General features: G+C 45.3%; 1 protein-coding gene across 6 annotated transcripts in view; it reads right to left on the bottom strand.

The window, feature by feature from the left end:
* Nrf1 (nuclear respiratory factor 1) overlaps positions 1–7,594 on the bottom strand; it is a 102,515-nt gene extending 94,921 nt beyond the window's left edge. For all 6 annotated transcript variants that reach the window (XR_007833945.1, XM_051175836.1, XM_051175837.1 and 3 more), the window contains exon 1: positions 7,493–7,594. The gene's annotated coding sequence lies outside the window, so the exon portion shown is untranslated. The remainder of the gene's footprint in view (positions 1–7,492) is intronic.
* Positions 7,595–23,889: the final 16,295 nt, after the last annotated feature.

The following is a 23,889-nucleotide window of genomic DNA, read 5'->3' as shown; positions in this document are numbered from 1 at the left end:
AAGACAGAGAAACCCTGTCTCTTTTAAAAAAAAAAAAAAAAAAGTTTTCAATGCTGAACTAACGACAATAATTGGAATAGTGTACACTGTTTACATTTAAGTTAATACAACTACAGTTGAGTTTAAATATGTGTCAAATTTTTAAAGTAAACAACACAAACTGTGTAACATAAATTTTCTGTTTAAGATTACCCAAAATTTGCTCAGCAGTGGTGGTACACGCCTTTAATCTCAGAGCTCAAGAGGCAGAGGCAGTCAGATCTCTGAGTTCCAGGCCAGCCTGGTCTACAGAGCAAGTGCCAAGAAAGGCTCCAAAGCTACACAGAGAAACCCTGTCTCAAAAAGAAAAAAAGAAAAGACCAGAAAGATTACCCAAAATTTATCTATCCATCATTCCTGTATTTACTAATATTTCTGCAGGACAGCCTATAAACAATGTCAACCAGGCCAGGCAGTAGTGGTGCATGCCTTTAATCCCAGTGCTCAGGAGGCAGAGGTAGGTGGATTTCTGAGTTTGAGACCAGCCTGGTCAACAGTATGAGCTCCAGGACAGTCAAGGCTACAGAGAAACCCTGTCTGGAAGAACCAAAAATAAATAGATAGATAGATAGATAGATGATAGATAGATAGATAGATAGATAGATAGATAGAAAGAAAGAAAAATAAAAGGGGGGGGCCTAAAATTTAATTTTTTTCTTAACATAATCTATGAGCTAATTTGTTTTGCTTTGTTTTGTTTTTGCTTGTTGGTTGGTTTTGGTTTGGTTTTTCAAGATAGGATTTTTCTGTATTGCTTTGGAGCCTGTCCTGGAACTATCTCTGTAGACCAGGCTGGTCTTGAACTCACAGAGATCAGCCTGGCCCTGCCTCCCAGTGCTGGGACTAAAGGTGTGTGCCGCCAACGCCTGGCTGCTAATTTGTTTTCTTTAAAAACATATTTCTCCTTTAAAATAACAGTACTGACCCCCCCCCAGAGCCTATTGTATCTACTGTGCATGAACAGTCAGTCAGACACCAGTGTGAGTCCTGAAGAATTAAAAACCCACAACGACCTGGCAAATTTTTACAACTGCCCTGGCTTCACTCTGGTTTTGCACCTGCCCTCCATCAAGTGTTCCCACTCCATCCAAGAAATTCCTCAGAGCAAAGCGCCTCACTGAAGATGCCCACTCAAAATCCCTCCCTGGAACTTCCTTCAGCCAACTAGCCAACACAACCATCGCTGGATTCCATCATTAACATTACTGAAAAGGCCCTTGACTCTGTGTCAAGAGCCCCCAAAGATCTCATAAAAATGAGACTGGGCCCTTTTCAGAAATACTGAATAGACACACAAAACTTTGTATATCTTTTCAAGATTCAGAGTTAGAGTTACAATACATCCCTGAACTCCAGAACTTAAAAACATTAGAATATATTTAGTATACTAGTATCATAAATCTTCAAAGCTCAAGATAAATTTGCATTTTATGAGATGCAGAGCAAACAATACACATATACACAAAGACTTTTTACATCCTACAAACTGTAATAATTTATTGAATGGAGCAAGGGGCATAAAGGTATCATGATACGTATGCATCATAGGCCAAGGCCAATTTGTGAGAGCAGCTCTGTCCTTCCTACATATTCCCTATCTTAAGGGCATCATACTCACGGTTAGTGAACTAGACTAATCACCACTAACAGTCCTTAACTCCTTATACTCCGTGGTCACACAACAAATCACATAATCCCCAGCACTGGTTTTACTACAATTCAAAAGCTGAAAACAGCACTAATCCAAAATTCATGCCAATCAAGAAAAACAAAAATAAAAACAGAGTGAGTGCTAGGGATGCTGCTGAGTGCACTCAGTGTTTGACTGGCAAGTACAAGGGCCTGGACTGGGCACCACTAGAACAAAGCTAAAACTGGAACACCTGCTCTGCTGAAACCTCATTATGGCCCCAGGATGCCTTCAGAAATCCCTAGTTTACTTATGAGTGCAGATTGCCAACCTCCCAAACATCTTTAAGGGTAAAATCCACTTGCTATTTCTCATGTCAAACTGCTGTTAGCCTCCCTCTAGGCTACCAGTCCTTCTCAGACTCTACTCAATAAATACAGAGGCTTCCCTAATTTCTGTTTCCCCTGTGTCATGGTCCCTCCCCAAAATGAACTCCTCACTATTCATTCCCACATCATTTCTTTACCCTACTTTTGTCTCTACAAGTTGTGGAAGAGTTGAGCTCACCTTTCCCCTCCTGGATAAGGCCCAAGGTTTGTGACACCTCAAACGGGCCTAAAATACAGACTATCTTTAATGTCTGACAATGGCCAAACTCTTAAGTGAGGACACACTTAAGAAGCTTAATTCTTGATGGAGGGCATGCCTCACTCTTTTAAACATACAACTAGAATTCAGCTCTGCGTTTCCTGCTCCCCACTTCTAGTCCACTGTTTAACCGCTGTGAGCAATGTTTCACAGAGACATTTCTTCACTTCCTCTTGTTCTTTGTAGGTTTGCTGACAGCCTGACATTAACATTCAGGAGCAGCAGCAGCAGCACTCTCTTAAGTTCCAAAAGGCTTACAACTGCCAACAGTAAAATGCAGACACTTTAAAAAATGGTCTTAACATATATGCATACAAAGCTCACTCTTCAAAAACATTCTGGAAAGGGTCCAGGGTAGTTTATCCAAAAGGCACTTCAAAGGATCTCGAGAAAAATATCTACTTAGATTATCAGCCAAATTTTGCACATATGAAACCAGGGAAATCAGCTAGACTGGATTTAAAAAATAATTTAGGCCCAAGCCTGAATTATACACTTCACCTATTACTAAGCAATACAATTCCCACAAGTAGCTGCAATCACCAAACAAATGACCCATACAAATAGCTCCTGAAGCTTCTTTGAAAAATATTACACCACCACCGTCACAGTAACCATTCTAACATGCACGCACACAAATACCCTTACTAGGTATGGCTTCGCTATCAAGAAATGTATATGCCACTGTGGCAACAAGTGGAGTTTTAAGCACACTATTCTGAGCTAGGCAAAGCAGACTATGTAACCTAGGCTTCGGGAAAGCCCCCAGTCAGGGTGATCTTCTGACTATGATGAGCCGACAATACAGACTTTCTTAAAGGCCAATCACAAAAGAACTTGTTGTCTTTAATGTATTTGAGTCTTCAAAAAGTTACGTCTTTGGGTTTTCTTCAATTCAAAAGTGAAATGTGAACACATTAGGACAGTTTAGGCATAACGAAGCTTCTGATGTCTCAATAACCAAAGTAAATTGAGGGGAGGCTGACACACATGAACCTAATTCTGAACTGTATAAGAGGGTTATAATCCAAGACCTTGAGCTGTCAAAAGCCATTTTCCAAGTCTTCACCACATCATATTAAAGTAACTTCAAACATTCCTGTGTTGCTCCAAGATTAAAAGTTTCCAACAGCTTAGTGTCGTTGTGGTCTCAAAAGGCCTGTGATTGGTCTGTTTCAATTCCTTTTACTATTTCTCCTCCAGCCTGTTCACCAACGATAGGTTAAGTATTAACCAAGAGCTAGGATGTAGCTCAAAAAGTGCTTGCCTACTATGCAAGAAAGTAAACACCTTTAATTCCAGCATTTGGGAGGTGGTGGCAGGATTAAAAATTCAATGTCAACCTTAACTACTACACAACAAGTTCTAGGCCAGCCAGGATACACAAATTCTTTAAAACAAAAACAGGCTATAGATGGCTCAGCAGCCAGGGACCATAGCATTCTTGCTGGGTAGGTCACTACCACCTGTAACTCCAGCTCCAGGGATGATGCCCTCTTTTGGACTCCACAGGCACTGTATGCCCATGTATATTCCCATACATAAACACAGATACATTAAACACACAGACACATAACTAAAAATAAAAACAGGGCTTTGAAGAGGTGACTGCTATTCCAGAGGACCCAAGTTTGGCTCCCAGTATTCCCATTCCAGCTCACAACTGCCTACAATTTCAGCTCCAGGGGGTGTGATGTGCTCTTCTGGTGTTCCCCAGCACCAGGCATACAAGCAGCACAGACAATACACAGACCATACATATACATATAAAAAAGTTTAGGACTTGGTCTAAATAGCTTTTTCTGATGCTCTAGAGGTGAAACGCAATACCCTGCTCAAGTTAAGCCTGCGCTCCACCACTAACCCTATACCACCAGGCCCCAAACAATGTATTTCTAAAATAAACGTATAACTGTATAAACCTATGCCTTTTAAACTGCTATTTTACTAAGGAATGATGGAAAATTGTATTTGGTAAGCTTGGGCTGAAAAAAAACATTCTTACATCCTAATAAAAACATGAAGTACAAACAACTAACATTCTATAACAGAACATTTCCTTAATGCCTTTCACAAGACCGAAGACTAGAGTTTGTGTCTGTGAGTGTGCTTATGTGCGGTTTTTTGAGCATCACACATAGTCCCAGAGTACATTGAGTAAAAGATCTCATTTTCTGAAGATGGAGAGATGGACCATCTCAGCAGCACAGACTTCCCCTCAGCCTCCAACTCTTGAGTTGGAAACACTTGAGCAAGTATGTTTCAGCATGGTGCATTGCACTTGTCCAAGAATCTGATAGACTAGACGTTGACAGGTTACCTTCCTGGACAGTGTCCTTCTAAAGACTGAGTTTATATCTCCCAACCCAAACAAAAACAAGCAAACAAAAATAAGTCAACATGCCTTTTTATGATTCTTTTTTCTGTCCTGAAACAAAACCCAACTTCAATAATTGCTGTTCCTTATCACTATTATTCCAACAAACATTTACTGAATGTCTTATTCCAAAAAAAAAAAGATATAAAAATGTCAGCTGGGCATAGTGGTGCACGCCTTTGATCTGGGCATTCGGGAGGCAGAGGCAGACAGATCCTTTGAAGACAGCCTGATCAGAGTTGGAGGCTGAGGGGGAGTCTGTGCTGCTGAGATGGCCCATGACATTCAAGACTACGTAGTAAAAAAAAAAAAAAAAAAAACAGAAAAAGAAAATCTTAATTCCAAACTACAAGAACCTTAATATTCCCTTAAAAGTCACCTGCTTGTCGTTGTTTCACATAAAATGCTTTGTATAGATAACCCAAGGGTTTGGTTAAACCTACAGTATGCCTGCCATGACAATTCATGTATTTAAATCACCTTCCTAACTAAATCAGCAACAGGTGTGCAATCATGCCTTAATAAAACAAAATAAAAAGCCACCACCTTGGGTTCCACTAAAATATAAATATATATATATGAATGAAAATGTCAAGGGAAACCTGAAATCCCTTCTATAACCCTGTAGTTCCCCCAACAGTATCTTTGTGAAAACACCTAGTTTGAGAGCTAGTTTTGGCCAAATGCTAACATGAACCACTCACTACCAAGCAATAAGCCATTTTCCCTTCTGTACGTTAAGTTTGAGATTATAATGAAATCAAGAGGCTTTAAATAAGGTGTGCTAAAAGACTCTTGATCTGGCCAGGCAGTGGTGGCACACGCCTTTAAAACCACTGCTCAGGAGGGAGAGGAAGGTGAACTTCTGTGAGTTCTGGGCCAGCCTGGTCTACAGATCCAATTCCAGGACAGGCTCCAAAGCTACAAAGAAACCATGTCTTGAGGAAAAAAAAAAAAAAAGACCCTTACTCTGATTATTGTTTTATTTTTGTTTGGGTCAGATATTCAATGGAAAGCAACAGCCTAACTTCTATCAGGAAAAAGAGAGACTGCCCACAGTGTAGGTCAGCAGCAAAAAAAAAAAAAATTTTTTTTTTTTTGCATGTCCAATGGCCTGGGTTAGATTCCCCAGTGCAGCCCAAAAAATAAAGATGAAGAAAGGAAGATTCCCCCAAATCTGTACACAATTCAGCACCCAAATTAAAAGTAAATTCACATAACTATATACTTCCTTTTGTGCTCATAACCATATTTTTACAACCTTAGGGTGACTTGTCAAGAACTTTCAAATAATGTTAGGGGTCAGAACACAACTGGAAAACAAAACAAAACCAACACACCTATAAAAGAGTATCTCCAAAGTTGTGCTCTTCTCTTTCCTTGAGTGAGGAACAATCCAATAAGTTGCTGTTCAAGGCCAAAGGAAAAAGAATTTAAAAGGAAGGGCTTAAGACTGGGAAAGGACCACTCCCACCCCAGAAAGACAAAAGCTGTACCCATTCTCCTACAGAGCTCTTGTCCCAACTGACAGGTTCACTCCCACTAAGTTCCACCCCAAAAACACCATTTAAACGTGCAGCAAAACGTGAACTTTGCTGTGCCTACTGAAAGAACTCGGCCCAACCGGTATCAACTCTAACATAAACAATTCGTACACGATATTTTAATGGCTGGGAAGATGGGATGAACTGTTAACAGCTCCTCCAACTGGTCAGAGCAGATAGCCTTTGAAGCCCTAACAACATTAAGATTATTTTAACAATTTCAAGTTCTGCTGGGCAGTTAGGTGCACCGTTCCAAGTTTGGGACCAGCAGCAATGACACAACAGGTGACAAACGCAGTGGACATCACTACAAAACATGCAATGGCAAGCCCTTGAGTCCACGAGTGCCTGGGAGGTGGGAGAGTATCAAGCAGACGACCACCCCGGGCCCCGTTTGAACCGAGGCAGAGGTTCCGTTCTGGTTAAGGGGTGCGCCACCTCCCCCCTCCCGTGCCCCGGGGACCACCACGCCAGGCCCGGTCAGAGCCCAGGCCCCTCGGTGGGCATGTAGAGGAAAACACAATGTCGCTCCTTATTTTGTGTACAAAAGGACTTTGCGCCCTCCTCCTCGAACTGCCGCCCAGGCGCCTCATCACAACTTGCAAGAAGGTGGGCAGCGCGCCATATTCAGCGCCCCCAGTCCACCTGGGTAACCAGCCCACGCCACCCCGGCGGGAGGAAAGCTTCGGAGGTCGCCCGACCGAGCCACCAGCCTCCTCTCCCGCCAGAGACAGCCACTCCCGCGCCCCGCCCGGCCGCGCCAGCCGCCGGCGGCCGAGACCCGGGAAGAGCCCAGGGGGCGAGCGCCGAGCCGCCGCTCCGCTCCGGTCCCGCGCAGCCCACCCACCTCCCGCTCCCGGGCCCGGCGCGCTCTCCCGGGCCGCCCGCTCCCGAGCCCGTGGGGGAAGGCCAGGCCCGGGGTTCCACGGCGCGGAGAAGGCCGCGGCCCGGAGAACCCGAGGCGGCAGAGGAGGCCGGAACCCCGGGGCTCTCAGGAGGGCAGCCGCCTCCCCTCTCGAGCCCGCCAGGACGCCCGGGGCCTAGTGCGGCCTGCGCATCCTCGGGGTGGCGGTTTGGCTGGGCCGGGCCCGGGCCCCCCCGCCCCAGGCAGGCCGAATCCGGCGGGGGCCCAGGCCCCGAGCCGGGGGCGGCAGGGTGCCGGCTGCGGGGCGGGCCGGCCGGCCGGCGGGCGGGCGGCGTGTTGCGGCTGCGCCGGGGCTGAAATAGCTGGAGATTGCGCGGTAGGGCACTCACCTCAGAGCGGCTGCGCTACCGTGGGCCTGCGCCGTGGAGACTGCGACCGCGCCGGCTCCTCGCAGCCTCCTGCCACCAGCGGCAATGGCGAGCGCTGCCGCCCTCTGCCGCCGCCGCCGCCGCCGAGGAGGGGGAGGGGAGGGAGGAGGCACGCACGCGACGCACGGCTCAGCTTCCCCGCCCGGAGGCCGCCATGATGGCGAAGCCGGCGCGGCGCGGCGCGGCGCGGCGCGGCTCGGGCGGCCCCGGGGAGGGGGCTTTCGGCGGCGCCGCCGCAGCCGCAGCCCCCCGGCCGCCTCGCCGGCCTCTCGTGCCGCCGTGCGGCGCTAGCTGGGGCCGGGAGCAGGAGGAGGGCAGCTGCTTGATTGAGCAAAAGCGTGGTGGACGCGGCGGCCAGGTGGCTCATGCGGCCCAAAATGGTTGCTAATCCGAAAGGGACCAAACGCGGGGCTCGGTCCCCGGCGCGGGGAGCTGGCACCTCCGCGGCAGACGGGCTCCCCCACATTTTCCTCTGCGCGGCCGGGCTCGCAGCCCCGACCCCACTCTGCAGTGAGATTTGCTTCTCGAAGCCCCTAACCAGCCCGTTGAGGAGAAAGTTCAGTACAAAGCCGTCTGGTAGTTTTACTCTCTCGTTGTTAGCTGGACATTTCTAAGGAGCCCCTTCGGTACTGGGTGCCCTTGTGGGTGCTCCGAAGTGCACCTGTTAGCAAGCCAAAGCCCTATTTAATTAAAATTAAAAAAAAAAAAAATTAAGCCCTTGCCCTTGCTTTCTTGGAGCTTCCATGAAGCAATAGGGACTCCTAGTTGCATGCCTAACAAATGAGGAGTAGACAAGAATTGGTTGCAGACATGAATAGTAGTTTGGGTTGGTTTTGTCATCAGTAAGTCACCGACAGAATTACTGATTCCGAGCTCCGACTGAAACCTAGAATTGGAGCGAGCTACCCTGAGAACCTGCATTGTTAACACTTCCTGGAAAATTTTATGCACCCCGGATAATTATAAAATGCCCCAAAGGACGTCAGATTAACAAATGAGGAAGCATTAATTTTTACTAACATATTTCTTCAAAAAAATGGAATCCAAAGCTGGGCGGTGGTGGCGCGTGCCTTTAGTCCCAGCACTTGGGAAGCAGAAGCAGGTGGATGTCTGAGTTCAAGGCCAGCCTGGTTTATAGAGCGAGTCCAGGGCAGCAAGGGTTACACAGAGAAACCCTATATTAAAAATATATATATATTGTAATGCCTTTTTTCCTTGTTTTTTTTTTTTTTTTTAATACGTTGTCTACGATACCACCCATTGCTGTAGGAATAATACCTACTCCTTCCTCTTTGCCTCAACTTTGCATACACAGTGATTTTTTTCCCCCTCGAGACAGGGTCTCAACTATGTAGCCCTGGAGGGCCTGAAACTCCATATAAAGATTAGGGTAACCGTAGCTCAGAGATTTTGCCTGTCCTTGCCATCCACGTGCTGGAATTATGGAATTAAAGACGTGTGTCCCCATGCCTGGCCACCCAGTGAAACTTTTCAAGCTGTTGTTGCCTGTCACTTGTTACTTAGGTTCAGGCTGCTTTCTTATGGAGATACACTTGGACACCCATGGTCTTCCTGCCACTGTGATACTCAGTTCATTCTGCACACTCCAACCTGGGCAACCTTTTTTTTTTTTTTTCCTTTAAAGCAAATCATGTCAATTCCCAGCTTGGGATGTTTAATTAGATCCCATTACTTCCAAGCTAATGTCTGAAATTCTAGAAGGTGTCTTTGAGGACTTGGATGACCTCACCGGTGGTGCCATCTCTGACCTCATCTCCTCATCTCTTCTCAGGCTATAGAAGAACTGGGAAGCCTTGGGTCACGTATATACATCTAGGAATTCTGACATTTTACAACTTTTTTAGAAATACTCCTTTTGCTCCAAACTTTTTTCCACTTCTGTCTTCTCCGTCTGCTAGAAAAATGCATCAAAATAACTAGTTACTCATTTAGTCTCAATATTTCTTCCATCCCTTTTCCCCCAAGACTGGGTGCTTTGCCCTCCCCTCATTACACCCAGGACTTCCCACCTACATTATCTGCCTTCTCTCTTTATACTGAGTCTCAAGTAGCCCAAGCTAGCCTCTATTACTATGTAGCCCAAGATGACCTTCAACCCCTAAGTCTTCTGTCCCAACCAAGTGCTGGGATTACAGGCCTGTGCTGCCAGGCATGGCTAATGTGGGGTCGAACCCAGAACTTCATGCATCTAAGGCAAGCAAGCACTCTTTAACAACTGAGCAACATGCCCATCCCATACATCATTCTCCACTTCATTCTCGGATGCAGCCCATTAGGTAAGTACTGCTGTATTTCCATTTGACAGACGGAGAAACTACAACATGTAGAGGTTATTTGCCCAAAATCACATGGTAAGAGAGAGAACTAGTCCTGAGCCTGACCTCAGAGCTGCACTCTTAACCATCACCAGGGCTGTTAGCTGACAACTAACTCCCAGTCACAAAGCACAAGAGCCCAACATACATTCCGTAAAAGAACAAGATAATAACTTAGGCTTTTGTGAAACTTTTTTCTGTGAAACAGATTTTTCTGCTATAAACTTTCTAATTTTACAATTATTAAAATACAAATTACACAATATTTATTACCAAGCCTTATATGATGGGAAGAAAGTTATATATGGGTTTGACTTTCCCATCATCCTTTATTTATTTACTTATTTTTAAAAGTTTATTTATTTATTTTTTAAAATTTTTTTAAATTTCTTTATTTATTTTGGGTTTTTCAAGACAGCTTCTCTGTATTGCTTTGGAGCCTAGCTTTGAGACTAGACTGGCCTCAAACTCACGAGATCCACCTGCCTCTGCCTCTCCAGGGATTAAAGGTGGGCACCACCACAGCCTGGCTCTCATCATCCTTATGTTAATTATGTGCAGCCTTAAAATTTAATCACACTCAGCATCCCAAACAAATTGAAATTACTGCCCTCAAGCCAACCTGGCTGACCTTTGCAAGAAAATAGGGATTCATGCCTTGACAGGCCAATGCTGCCTCTTGGCCAGATATTTTTGACTAAAATATCAGATATTTTTTTCTGTCACCACAGTGAACACACTGAGTCCCTTGTGTGCAAATCCTATGTCAACAGATTCTCAGACCTGCCCTACACATTCAGTTCTGGTTGCTTTTGCTGTCTTCCTGAGTTTATTGATTGTGTTATCAATTCTGGAAGCCTCCACCCAGATACCTTACCCTGCTGATTAGATCTGACCTCAGTCACGACTAAGTTTGGCATTCTTTTCTGTTCTTACTATGGAAGGAGAGAGCCTACTCCCAGAAGTTGTCTACTGACCTCCAAGTGCTATGTGCTATTAACACCTTCACACAAACACAGTCATTTCTTTTAAGGTAGATGATCTTAATGGCCTCTTTGAGAACGAATGCTTAACTTAGTGTAATAGGCAACTTTTGTCATGGTTGAGCATGGGCTAAGACATTAACAGCACAGCTTCATTGAGGATCAAACATGAGTTCAGCCACTGAGAAAAGTGTGATGATGATGATTTGGGTTGGGGATGGAGGTTTTGAGATGAGATCTTACTATCTGGCCCTGGCTGTCCTGGAACTCACTATGTAGACCATGCTGGCCTCAAACTCAGAGATCCATCTGCCTCTGCCTCCTGAGACCCCATCTCAAAACTTCCATCCCCAACACCTCCATATGCACACAAAGCATCAGTGCACATAAAACAAAAATAAATCACTTTTTAAAACGAGATAGAAAACTGCTATTCAGAGGGCAACAGTTGGGAGAGGGTTTTTCAGTTTGTCATTTGAATATTTGAACCCTAAAAAAAATCCTGAAAGTTACTGAAACAAAATCAGCACCTAATCCCAGTGATAGTCATCACTGGGCCACATATTGGACTGCTCGGGAGATGTCAGCTGTCATGCATCCTGGAACTTAGAGACACTCTAGAAGGCCCTAGGCCAGAACTGTTCCTGAAATGTGGAAGCAAAAGCCAGACTTCAAGGAATCTGGGAATGGAGGACAGCGGAGACAACTACAGCAGGCTGTAGGGAGCACAGGAAGCCCTGAGTGGATATGACATGGGCATGGTCTGTTGAGGACTCCAAGACCAGCAGACCTATGGGAAACTGGTAAAGCCCATATAAGGCAGGCTCAAGAAGAGAAGCAAAGATTTCCTCAGGAGTGCGAGTATATGTGCTCATGCACTACTCATCAGGTATGCAAAGAGCTTCCTTGTGCCGCATGTTTACAGCAGGAGACTGCCCCCTACAGAGACCTCCTACAGAGACTAGCTCCTCCCTTCCCCAGAGCTGTCCAGAACCTACCTGACCTGACAGCATAACTGTGTTGGTTGTCTGTGTGTCTGTCTGCCTTCTCTTGCTGTCCCTGGCTAGCATTCCAGGACTCACCATGAGGATGAAGGCAGAAGGTGGTTTCTTTAGGAATGGTAGAGTAAATTAATAATGGCGTTGTGATGGAGAAAGCTTATGGTCATAGTAGACCACGCCATACTTAAATCTGTAGGCTTCTGGGAAAGAGCCAGCAGAAAGAAAAGTTGGGGAGAGTAGGAGGAGAAAAGCTGAGGGGAAGAGGAAGGGAAGGTACGGGAGTGTTGATTGATCCTTATTGGCCTGGGTGGGGGGGAGAGGGGTGGAGAGACAGGGCAGTAGCCCAGATTTCTCAGGAGTCACAGTGAAGGTCAGAGCAGGCTTTGCATAGGAAAAGCATCCAGGAAGGAAAGAGTGCAAACTACCTGGATCACCCATGCTGGGAGCCCAGCTGAGATTAGAACCACTTTCCACACAGCCCTCAAACACCTGTGTAGCCAGTACAGCTTTGGTTTGGGTGGTACTGGGCACTGAACCCAGGGCATCACTCACGCTAGCTCTAAGGTGAGCTACATTTGCAACCTTTCAGTAAGTAGTTTTTATTTTTTAGTACTTTACTTTGAAACAGGGTCTCTCCTTTAGTTCTGGCTGTCCTGGAACTCACTATATACGCTAGACCAGGTTGGCCTCAAATTCAAAGAGATCTACCTGCCTCTGCCTCCCAGAGTGCTGGGATTAAAGGTGCACAACAACAAAATACTTGTTTATTTTACTTTCACTTTGTAGTTTAGAGTGACCTCTAACTCTCGAATATCCCCACCCCCTTAGCCCACTGAATAGATGGGACTTAAGGCCTGGTTCTGCTTCTCTGGGGCTGTAGTTTTTCAGTGGTCACCTTGCGGGTGTTTGTGTTTGCCAGTCTGGCTTTTAAACTGTGGTGGAAGGGGCCTTTGAAAAAGGTCATGGGGCAAGGGTACTTACTGTGCAAGTCGGATGACCTAGCCCCACCACCATCCGCAATCCCCAGAACCCTTGTAAAAGTGAAAGGAGAAATGGCTCCATTCAAGCCCATGCAGTGGCAGAAGGCTTCAGTCCAGCACTCAGGAGGCAGAAGCAGGTAGCTCTCTGTGAGTTCAAAACCAGCCTGCTCAACATAGTGAGCTCCAGACCAGCCAAGGCTGCAGAGAGAGACCCTGCCTCAAAATCTGAATCATAACAACCCCAATGCTGGGGGCTGGAGAGATGGCTCAGCAGTTAAGAACACTGGCTGCTCTTCCAGAGGACCCTGGTTCAATTCCCAGCACCCACATGGCAGCTCACAGCTGCCTATAACTATAGTTCCCGGGGATCTGACATCCTAACACAGACATACACATAGGCAAAACACCAATGAACATGAAATAAATAAGTAAATCTTGACTAAATGAACAAAACAAAATTCCCAATGTTATCTTCTGACCTTCACATGCATGCCATGGCACATAAACACCACCCCCACCATACTCACACTCAAAAACACTCATTCACACACACACATACACACTCCCACACACATACACACACACACACACACACACACACCAATAAGGAACTTTTTCTAAAACTTCCTTTATTTTTTATTGGAAATAGATTCTTCTCTCGTACAATACATCCCAAGCACAGTCTAAAATTCCCTTTAAATTGAGTGAAGGCCCTGAGTTGGTCCACTAAAATTAGAGCTACTCTCCATGGGTGGCTTACATAACAGAAAATTATTTCTCTACATTCAAGAGGTTGGAAGTCAAAAACAAAGCTTTATCAGGTTTGGTTTCTGCTGAGGCCTTTGTGTGCTGGGATTAAAGGTGTGTGCCACCACTGCCTGGCTTCTTGGTTTGGAGTGAATTCACTTCTGGTCCAGACCTTTGAGGTGGGAAGACACGCTCCTGTGAAGACATGGAAGAAGGGAGGTTCTGTTCTTTGCCAGACTGTGCTTGCCTTGCCAGCCCATCCATTCCTTCACAGCCATTGATGCCTACTTCAGGGTTCCAGCACATACAGAAGAGACACCCGGCCTCGTGGAACTGACTAACTACTAGATTCGTAGACTTTCTGTTCACAGCTAGCCATTGGTGGATTATCTGGACTGTAGTGAGATATTCACTTTGTCAGCACCTGTGGCACAGACCACGCCCATTGGGGTGTGGAGACCGGGGCAGACGTTACCTGGGGGAACTAAGGCTGAGGAGGGGGCTTGGAGAGCTCTCGCTTGCAGCACTGGGACAGGAGCACTTCCGGAGGCTTCCTTGGGACCAGGAACCTGTTGGTGTTCATCTGTCTATGTTGTAAGTTATTTCTCCCTGAATAAACATCTGTTCAGCCTATTTGTTTCTCCTGATCCTTACTAAACATCAATATCTGACTGCAGCCTGTAAGTCATACCAATAAAAATAAATCATTTATACACACATACATATATATAGAGAGAGATTCATTCCATAAATTCGTGACTCTAGAGAACCCTGTCTAATACATGTTGTTTTACACATCTTTAATCCCAATACTTGAGAGACAGAGGCAGGCAGATCTCTATGAATTTCAAGTCCAACCTCTGGTCTACATAGTATATTCCAGTCTAGTCAGGGCTACAAAGTAAGGCCCTACCTCAAAACAAATAAATAATAAATTAAAATTAGAACAGGTCTGGAAAGAAGTTTAGCAGCTAAGAACACGAGCTGCTATTCCAGCGGTCTCAGGATTCCCAACACCCTCATGGTGGCTCACAACCATTTGTAACTCCAGGTCTAGGGAATCCAGCACCTTCTGGCCTCCAAGGGCATCAGACACACAAGTGCTACACATACACATGCAGGTAAAACACCCATCAACATAAAATAAAAAAATCGTTGGCTTCTCATTAAAGCCAGGTGTGGTAGCACAATTTTTTTTTTTTTTTTTTTTTTTTAAAGACATGATTTCTCTATAGTCTTGGCTGTCCTGGAACTCACTATGTAGATCAGGCTGGCCTCGAACTCACAGGGATCCACCTATCTTTGCTTCTCAAATGCTGGAATTAAAGGCATGCCCCATTTAAGGTATGGTGACACATGCCTTTGAGTCCAGCATTCAGAAGGAAGAGACAGGCAGCCTGATCTACACAGAGAGAGTTCTATGTCAACCAGGAACTCACAGTGAGACGTTAGAACCGTAGTTGATCCCTTTGGCGGGCACTATGTCAGCACACACAGGACAGGGCAGAAAACTAGATGAGAACACACACACACACACACACACACAGAGAGAGAGAGGAGTCGGCCTCAAACCCACAGAGATCCACCTGTCTCTGCCTCCTGAGTGCTGGGATTAAAGGTGTGTGCCGCCACCACCACCCAGCTAACAAAAATGTCTTAGTAACAAACATCAAAGAACAATGAGATGACACAGCGGATAAAAACACCTGCTGCCAAGTCTCATGACTTAAGTTCAAATCCTAAAGTGGAGGGAGAAAGCCAAACTCCTGCAAATTGTCCTCTGACCACAGAAGACTCTGGCAAATGGACAGGTGAGCGCTTGCATGCTTCCTTTCAAACCTTCCGTTTCTCTTTACATACAGCCTCCTCTACCTTGTATTTCCTTACAATTCTTTTTTGCTGCTGAGGAAACTAACAAATGGTATTAAAGAGCTCCTCACAAATTTAGATATTGCTAATCGCATCTCCATGACGCTCTACTTGGGAATCAGATCTACAGACTTGATTTGATGTCTGTTGAAAACTCAGGGTGTGGAGCAAGACTTCGTGCTCGGTGGCGTGTGCCCCCTCGGTAGGAACATAACACCAAGCTGACTCTTTGATGTCACATCAAATGCTAGCTCCATTATCACCTTATAGAGGGCCTGTGAGAGGGCCCAGCATTTGCCACCAAGCCTGAGTTCCATCCTCAGAACCCACAAGACAAAAGGAGAGAAACCCCATTCCAGGTTGTCCTGACTCTATGCACATACAATAAGAATATAAAAAACAAATTAAGAAGGGACGCACATTCTCTTTGCCTTCCTCTGAAGGGCCCAGTGATCCCAACTCTTGGTGTCCTGGTTCAGGTAGGATAAACTTCACCCCCTAACTAGTAGTTCCAAGACTAGGTGCCTAACCCAAAGAGTCCTGGCTAGTCAGGATCCTTTCCCTCTTACCTCATCAATAAACTCACCGCTGCCATGAGGAGTTTCATCAACGGACAGCAGCATGCACAGGCTGTTTGCTAAAGAGCAGAAAGGTGTCCCATCCACCTCAGTATCTGTGGCTTCCTCCTCTTTGGGTTCAATCAACTGTGGAGGAAAATATTCAGAAAAGCAAAATTTGCATTTGTATTGAACATAAGCACTTTTTTTGGGCCACTATTGCCCAAAATATATAGTCTAACAACTTCTTGCAGCATTTACCTTGTATTAGGTATTGTATTAGTTGCATATACGAAGGCAAAATAAGATAAAAATAAATAGATCTTAGATGGGCAATGGTGGTACATGCCTTTAATCCCAGCTCTCGGGAGACAGAGGCAGGCAAATCTCTTGAAGTTCAAGGCCAGCCTGGTCTACAAAGCAAGTTTTAGGGCAGCCAAGGCTGTTACAAAAAGAAACCCTGTCTCAAAGAAACAAAAAACAAGACTTCATCATGGTTTGGAGGGAAGCGTGCAGCAAGCATGCTGACTGGATCTGAAAGCTGCGGACTGAGGGTTCACATCTTAAACCACAAACTGGAAGTAGGGGACAAAGTCGGAATAGCCAGGGTCTTTGAACTCTCAGAGCCTACCGCCAGCGGCATACTTCCTCAAACGCAGGGACTGTTGGGGACAACTCATTCAAACCACCACAATACATAATCTAGAGAAAACTCAAAGCATATGGGAGGGTATGAGAGGTCTTACAACTAGTTCAAACCATTTTGTATAAAGGACTTGAGAGCATCTGTAGAATTTGGAGTCCATGGGAGATCCTAGAACAATACCCCTGTGGATACTGAAGGATAGCTGTACTTGTTTTCATGTGTTATCTGGGAAATAATAGCACCTACTGTGGGCCCAGCCACTGTGAAACATTTCCCAGTCCAGACTCTGACTTCCACCTACAGCTATAGTCATTAAAGTGTGCCCAAGAAAGTAATGGTCCCACAAGGAAGACACTAAATATTGCCAAGTTACATTTGAGAATAAAACTTAGAACACTTGTGTGACTCTCTGGGGACACAAGAACAATTGTCTATTCACTCCAGACTGGGTACCAACAGCAGACCAAAGAAACGATTTCGTCATAGTCTAGCCTAGTGAACCAATGAGTTCATGGCGTTACTTACAGGAGAATAGGTGAGAGGTTACTTACAGCAGCAGCATAGATGACTCAAAAACAGCTGCATCTCCAAAACGGCTCACAACCTGTACCTGTAGGCAGTTCCACAGTAGGTTCTTCTCAACAATTGTTAAGTGCTTACACAACTTTGGGTAGCCCCGCCTGTGAATCTTGTAAATTTTAGGAGCATCCTAAAAACTTTTAAACTGTGTTTACTTCCTGAGCTAAAATCGCCCTTCCTCCCTCCAGGAGGGTATATTTTGCTTTAAAGGAAACCATTACTCAACAACAGATTGTCTAAATGTTTAAAGCTGGAGGAGGGTGCCGGCCTGTTTATGCTGGCTCCTTGGTAACCGGAGAAGGCCTTATCAGATCGCAAGTAGGGATAACAGCCTCTGCTGCAAAAGAGTAAAACAGCACCACGTGAGGCCCACAGTAGCTGAACTGGATCTGAAATCAGTTCTTCACTAACACTCATTCTGCAGACAGCATCATTTCCACAGAGACACTGAATCCACCACTGGAGGAGCTTCACACCCCCCCCTCCCCACTGCCCCCATGATAATAAGGATGCTACATTTCTACTGGAAAAAGATAACATTTCATAGAATTGTTCAGATGTTGATGCTAATTCACATCTGTTTTCGATCGGGTGAACAAAGCAGAGGATGCCATTTTTATCAGAGTATCAAGGAGGAATTCAAGAGATTAGTTTATGACAGCTCCGCTGGGAATTTCCCAGCCACCACTGCCACCTGGACTTGCCTGGGATGGTTCCAGTTTCAAATTCTGTATAGTCCAATTTATCTCCATCTTTCTCTCACTTTTTTCCCCCCATCTTTAGTTTCTTTCTTGACAGAGTCTCGAATCTTCCAGGCTGTGAACTTACTATGCAGGCAAGGGTAACCTTGCCTTCTGCCTCTACCTCCGAGTGATAGGATTACAAGTATGTGCCTTCATGCCATCATGCCTGGTTAGTTATCTTGAATTTTCATCTTAACAAATACAGTCATAAACTGAGTGTAGTGGTGCATGCCTGTAATCCCAGGACTTGGGAAACTGAGGCAAAATTACTGTATTGACGTCAAGGTCAGCCTGGGCTACAACCCAGGCTGTCTTTGAAGCTGTGATCTTCTGCCTTACCAGAGTAGTTTTTGAATGCTACACTGACCTTACACTTTTAGGGAAAAGTTCATTAGATACTGACAGATTCTTGTCACATAGTGCTTAAGAACTTTTGTGTCTATGAACATTAAGAATATCTATCATTAATTTTAGAAAAGATTTTATTTTTAAGAGAGAGAGAGGGAGTGTGTGTGTGTGTGTGTGTGTGTGTGTGTGTGTGTGTGTGTGTAGATATCCACAGAAGCCAGAGAAATCATAAGATCTCCTGGAACTGGAGTTAAAGGTGGTTGTGAACCACCTGACTTAGGTGCTGGGAACCAAACTCAGGTCTTCTGGAAGAACAGTAAGAGCTTTGAACTGCAGAGCCCATCTCCCCAGCCCTGGGAATTTTGATGTTTAAGTTTCGTTTGTTTTCCTAAGTTCTTTGGCTTTGGTATCAGGTAATGCTGGCCTCATAAAATAAGTTCTGAAGTGTTCTCTCTTCTGTTTTCTCCCAAGAGTTTATTTACACTTGGTATTCTCTCTCTGTGTGTGGGGGTGGGGGGCTATATCCGCACATGCCCCAGAGCATGCATAGAGGTCAGAAGACAGTCTTTATCTTTCAGCTTGTTTCAAACAGTGTGTCTTTGTTTAGTTGCACACACCAGGACTCTCCTGTCTCCAGTGCTGGGATTACAGATGCCTGCTGTGTGGGTTTCCTGATCTGAGCTCAGTTTTTCATGCTAGCACATCTCCCCAGTTCCCTAGATTTATTTCTGAAATCTTTGATAAAACCCAGCAATAAAGCCACTTGATTTGGAATTTCCTTTAAAGAGAGAATTATAACTAAGATTTCAGTTTCTTTTTTGTTTTTTTGTTTGTTTGTTTGTTTGTTTGTTTTTCAAAACAGGGTTTCTCTGTATTGCTTTGGAGCCTGCACTGGAACTAGCTTTGTAGACCAGGGTGGCTTCGAACTCACAGAGATCCGCCTGACTCTGCCTCCCGAGTGCTGGGATCAAAGGCGTGTGCCACCAATGCCGGGCAAGATTGCGGTTTCTTTACTACATAAAATGGACTTTCTATGTATCCATCCCTTAAGTTTTAATGTTCTTGCGTCTTAAGAAACTGCCCATTTCATCTATGTATTGTGAGAGACATAAACATAAAATGGTTCACATCATTTTTCAGTATCTGTTGTATCTGTAGGGATCCTGTCTTTCATAACTGATACTCACTTTACTGGCTCTTGCACTCAGAGGGGGAGGGAACCCTAAACATTGCCGAGTTTTCTGATTTGCTCGTGTGCGAACATTAGATTGCAATACTGTTGGAATGTGTTACGTAAAAGCACATGAAAGTAAATGAGAAACCTAAATAAACATTACCTTGGGCAGGTAGGGAACCGTGTAAACAATGAAACCGAAGTATGAATGCTAGGGAAGTGTGGTGGGAGCGGCCTCATAGGCTCCCACCATGTGTGGAGCATGGCATCAGGCAGACAGGCAGGCACAGCACTGGAGCAGCAGCTAAGAGCTTACATCAGACCTAGAAGCAGGAGGGGGGGGGAGAGTATTCGAATACTTGGCCTCCAGTTGATGGAACTGTTTGGGAAGGATTAGGAGGTGTGGTTTTGTTGGGGGAGGTGTGTTACTGGGGGTGTGCTTTGAAGTTTCAAAAGCCCACGCCATTTCCAGTGAGCGCTCTCTCTCTCTCTCTCTCTCTCTCTCTCTCCCCCCCCCCCCCTCCTGCTTCTAGGTCTGATGTAAGCTCTTAGCTGCTGCTCCAGTGCTGTGCCTGCCTGCCTGCCTGATGCCATGCTCCACACATGATGGTCAAAGACTCACCCTCTGAAACTGTGAGCTCCAATAAACTCTTTCCTTTATAAGTTGCCTTGGTCACAGTGTCTCTTCATAGCAACAGAAAAGTCACCAAGAGAGAGGGTATCTCAGGAACAGAAATGACCTCCTTCTGATAATTTGAAATCTGACCCTGTGCAGTCGGCTTTCGCTTCCTGGCTGATCTGGCTGGCTTAGAAAGCCTTGGATATGGCAGATTGCGTCTCCCCACAGGGACACTGGGCATTTGAAGGCAGATCTCTGAGGGACCAGGTCTCCTAAGCCTGCAGCCGCCTCTTCTTCTCAAGCCAAGGTTTCTCCACAGGATCAATTCATTGAGAAGCAACATCAGTGACAGGACAGGCTGGAGCTGTGGTGAGGGCCAAGCAAGGGTTTGAATTTACACCCTGTGATGGTGATGCTTGGCTGCCAACTTGACTATATCTGGAATGAACAGTAGTCCAGAAATGGAGGCACGCCTGTGATCTTGAGGCAGGAAGGCACACCTTTGATCTGGGCCACACCGTCTGCTCAATGGAAATAGGGAGGGTTCTTTTTCGTTAGGCCTGCTTGCCCTCGCTTTCACTGGCATTGGAGACTCCTTCTTCAGGAATCCAGCACATGCAGAAGACCAGCTGAGACATCTAGCCTTGTGGGCTGAGCAGCTACTGGATTCTCGGACTTAATGTTCACGGCTAGCCATTGTTGTATTAGCTGCACTGCAGCCTGTATGTAAATCATAAAGCATTCCAATAAATTCCGTGTGTATATGTGTGTGAGAGACAGAGGCAGAGAGAAAGATAGGTAGATAGATATGTAGATAAGTAGATTCATTCCATAAGTTCTGTGTCTAGAGAACCCTGACTAATACACCCCCCAAGGGACCCATCATTCTTGTGGCTTGCCCCCCCACAGCACACCAGTGAGAGGAGAATCTATGTTCATAAGTATTTGTACCAGACTTTTTCCTTTAGGCCACTGACCAGCCTCCAAATCATGACACAGATAGTTTATTTGTGAATGCTCGGCTTAGCTTAGGCATATTTCTGGCTAGCTCTTTCAACTTAACCTGTTTCTCTTTATCTGCCTTTTGCCTTAGGGCTATTTGCTTTTCTTTCTGTAGATCTTACTTTCACTTTGGATGCCTGGATTCTGGCCCTGGGCGTCTCCCTCCTCCTCAAGTCCTTGTTCCTCCTAGCCTATTTATTCTTTCTGCCCACCAGCCCTGCCTATCCTTTCTCCCGCCTAGCTATTGGCCATTCTTCTTTTTAGTAGACCAATCAGGTGCCTTAGGCAGGCAAGGTAAAACAAATGCAGCATATCTTTACATAATTAAACATACATCCTTACATCCTTAAACAAATGCAGCATAAACAAATGTAACACCTTCACACAGTTAGGAATCTTCCGCAGCATAAACAAGCCAAACACATCTTTGCCTAGTTAAAATCACATTCCACAACAAGTATTCACCATGCTCTTGTACCACCTTTCATCTCAGGAGGCAGAGGCAGGTGAATCTCTGTGAGTTCGAGGCCAGCCTGGTCTACAGAGCGAGTTCAGGGCTAGCTAGGGTTGCATAGAGAGATCCTGCCATAGGTGTTGGGAACCGGACCTCTGCAAGAGCACTGGCCAGTCCTCTGGATGGGAGGGGCCTTGCTGAGAGGGAAGTGGACACAACCCTCCATCCCTAATCCAGAAGCTATCTCCAATTGATAACTGTAAAGGAAAAGTCCGTTTTCTCCAACAGAGTCTCACTGGGCATACAGACTACACTTACGGGTAGGCCCCATGCCCAGCCATAGATGGCCAGCACAAACGATCTCTGTAGAGACTTTTTTGTCTCACTATGCTTGCCTAGGATTGTTTTTTTTTTTTTTTTTAGCCTTACAGATCTTTTGCGCGCATATATATATATATATATATATATATATATATATATATATATGGTTTCTGGGTTTGTTTTTATGAATGGTATATACTCTTAACTGCTGAACAATCTCTCTAGCCCTGGGCCTTGGTCCTCTTCCTTCTATCTCCTTAGCTCTGGGATTATAAGCATGTGCTATTAGATGAAGTTCTGGGCATCACACCCATGGCATCATGCATATTAACCTGACACTGTACCAACTGAGTCTCACCCTGGCCCAATATGGTATATTTTAGTTATGTATCTCTCTATACAACAGATACCAAAATATAGCCTTGGAGGGTAAGGACTGTCCCCAGTTTTCAGCAGCTAAAGCCTCACAGAAGTTACATAACTTGTCCCAGCACTTCAGCTTGTTGCGTGTTATTTGTGCCAGGTGTGAACCCTGGTCTGTCTTGGGGAGGCCATGTTGAAGTGTTCGAGTGAGGAGGCAATATTAGGCAAAGCACCCCCCCTTAGACCCAGGGTCCTGGGAACATGACTACAACAGGTGATCCAGGCCAGGGCATCATGGGAGGGCATCATCGGAGGGAACTGAGTACAAGTTCTGTCTGAACGTGATGTTCAACGGGGCAGACCAAAACTCTCTTTTCCCCAATTTTGTGGGTGCAATTCCCCCGTTAGCCGTCCCCATTCTCTGTGTTACTTTAAGTGTTTGAATCTTTGTGTCCTGGAATCCAGAAGAGAGAGTATTGCGGTTAAATAATACCTTACTCCTTACAAGAGAGTTTGCAGGAAGCAGCACTTTTGCTGGCCTGAACCGAGCTGCTGACAGATACAGAATTCCTGCCCAAATCTTGCCTCCTGCGAGGAGACAGAGGCCAGGGCATCCTCTACTTCCCACATCAGCTTACATCCCCAGCCTCCCAGGCCCACTGCCTCTGGCTCTTGACCCTTATCTAAACTCCTAGCTGCACGAGGTGACTCCAAGGTGACCCTTGGCTTTCTTCTGACTTTGACTCACCCCCAAGCTACTGTTGGCACAGCTTGAGCTCTGGGGATTGTAGAGGTAAGAAAAGAGGTCTCCATTAAGGGCACCATGAGAAGAAGCCCGTATACAGGGCTGGTAGAAACACAAGTTAGTCCAGCCACTACTGAGAACAACATGGGGATTCTTCAAAAACTACAAGTAGGGTCTGGAGAGAGGGCTCCACAGTTAAGAGTATTGACTGCCCTTGCAGAGGACCCAAGTTCAGTTCCCAGCACCCATATTGGGCAGCTCACAACTCTGTAACTCTGCTGTCCTCTTTTTTGGCCTCTGTAGGCCTATACACATGTGCATGTGCTGTTCACACAGAGCCACACAGACATGCAATTTTTTAAGGAGCAATCCTTCTTTTTTTAAAAAAAAGGGATAAAAAGCTATTTATTGACTACTGTTCACCATTATTTACAATGAAGTAAATGTATTTTATTGGATGACATTGTGATACTAAAAAGTTACTTTTCTGACTCATTGAAGCAGAACCCAAATACTGAAAAGATTGATCCTACCAGTAAAGAATGAGTCAGGGTTAAAAAAAAATAGCATGCAAGTCATTAATTTATACTAATTTATATAAATTTTGTTCACTTATGCCAGTGGGTCTGAAGTTGCCAACATCATCTCGAATTCTATTCCATTTCCACAGCAAACAGATATTCCATGACTCATAATCTTCTAGTAGGTTTCAGCTTTGGTTCACTAGAGGAACCTTCACAAGCCCACTTAAGTCTTTTTGTTTGTTTTGATTTTTTTGCGTTTTGTTTTATTTTTTGGTTTCCCAAGACAGGGTTTCTCTGTGGCTTTGAAGTCTGTCCTGGAACTCTTGTAGACCAGGCTGGTCTGAAACTCACAGAGATCCCCCTGCCT

The sequence above is a fragment of the Phodopus roborovskii genome, unplaced genomic scaffold (genome assembly GCF_943737965.1).
Source record: "Phodopus roborovskii unplaced genomic scaffold, PHOROB, whole genome shotgun sequence".
Classification (NCBI taxonomy): Eukaryota; Metazoa; Chordata; class Mammalia; order Rodentia; family Cricetidae; genus Phodopus; species Phodopus roborovskii.
Note: the sequence above shows the minus strand (reverse complement) of the source record. Positions and strands in the feature narration are given on the sequence as shown.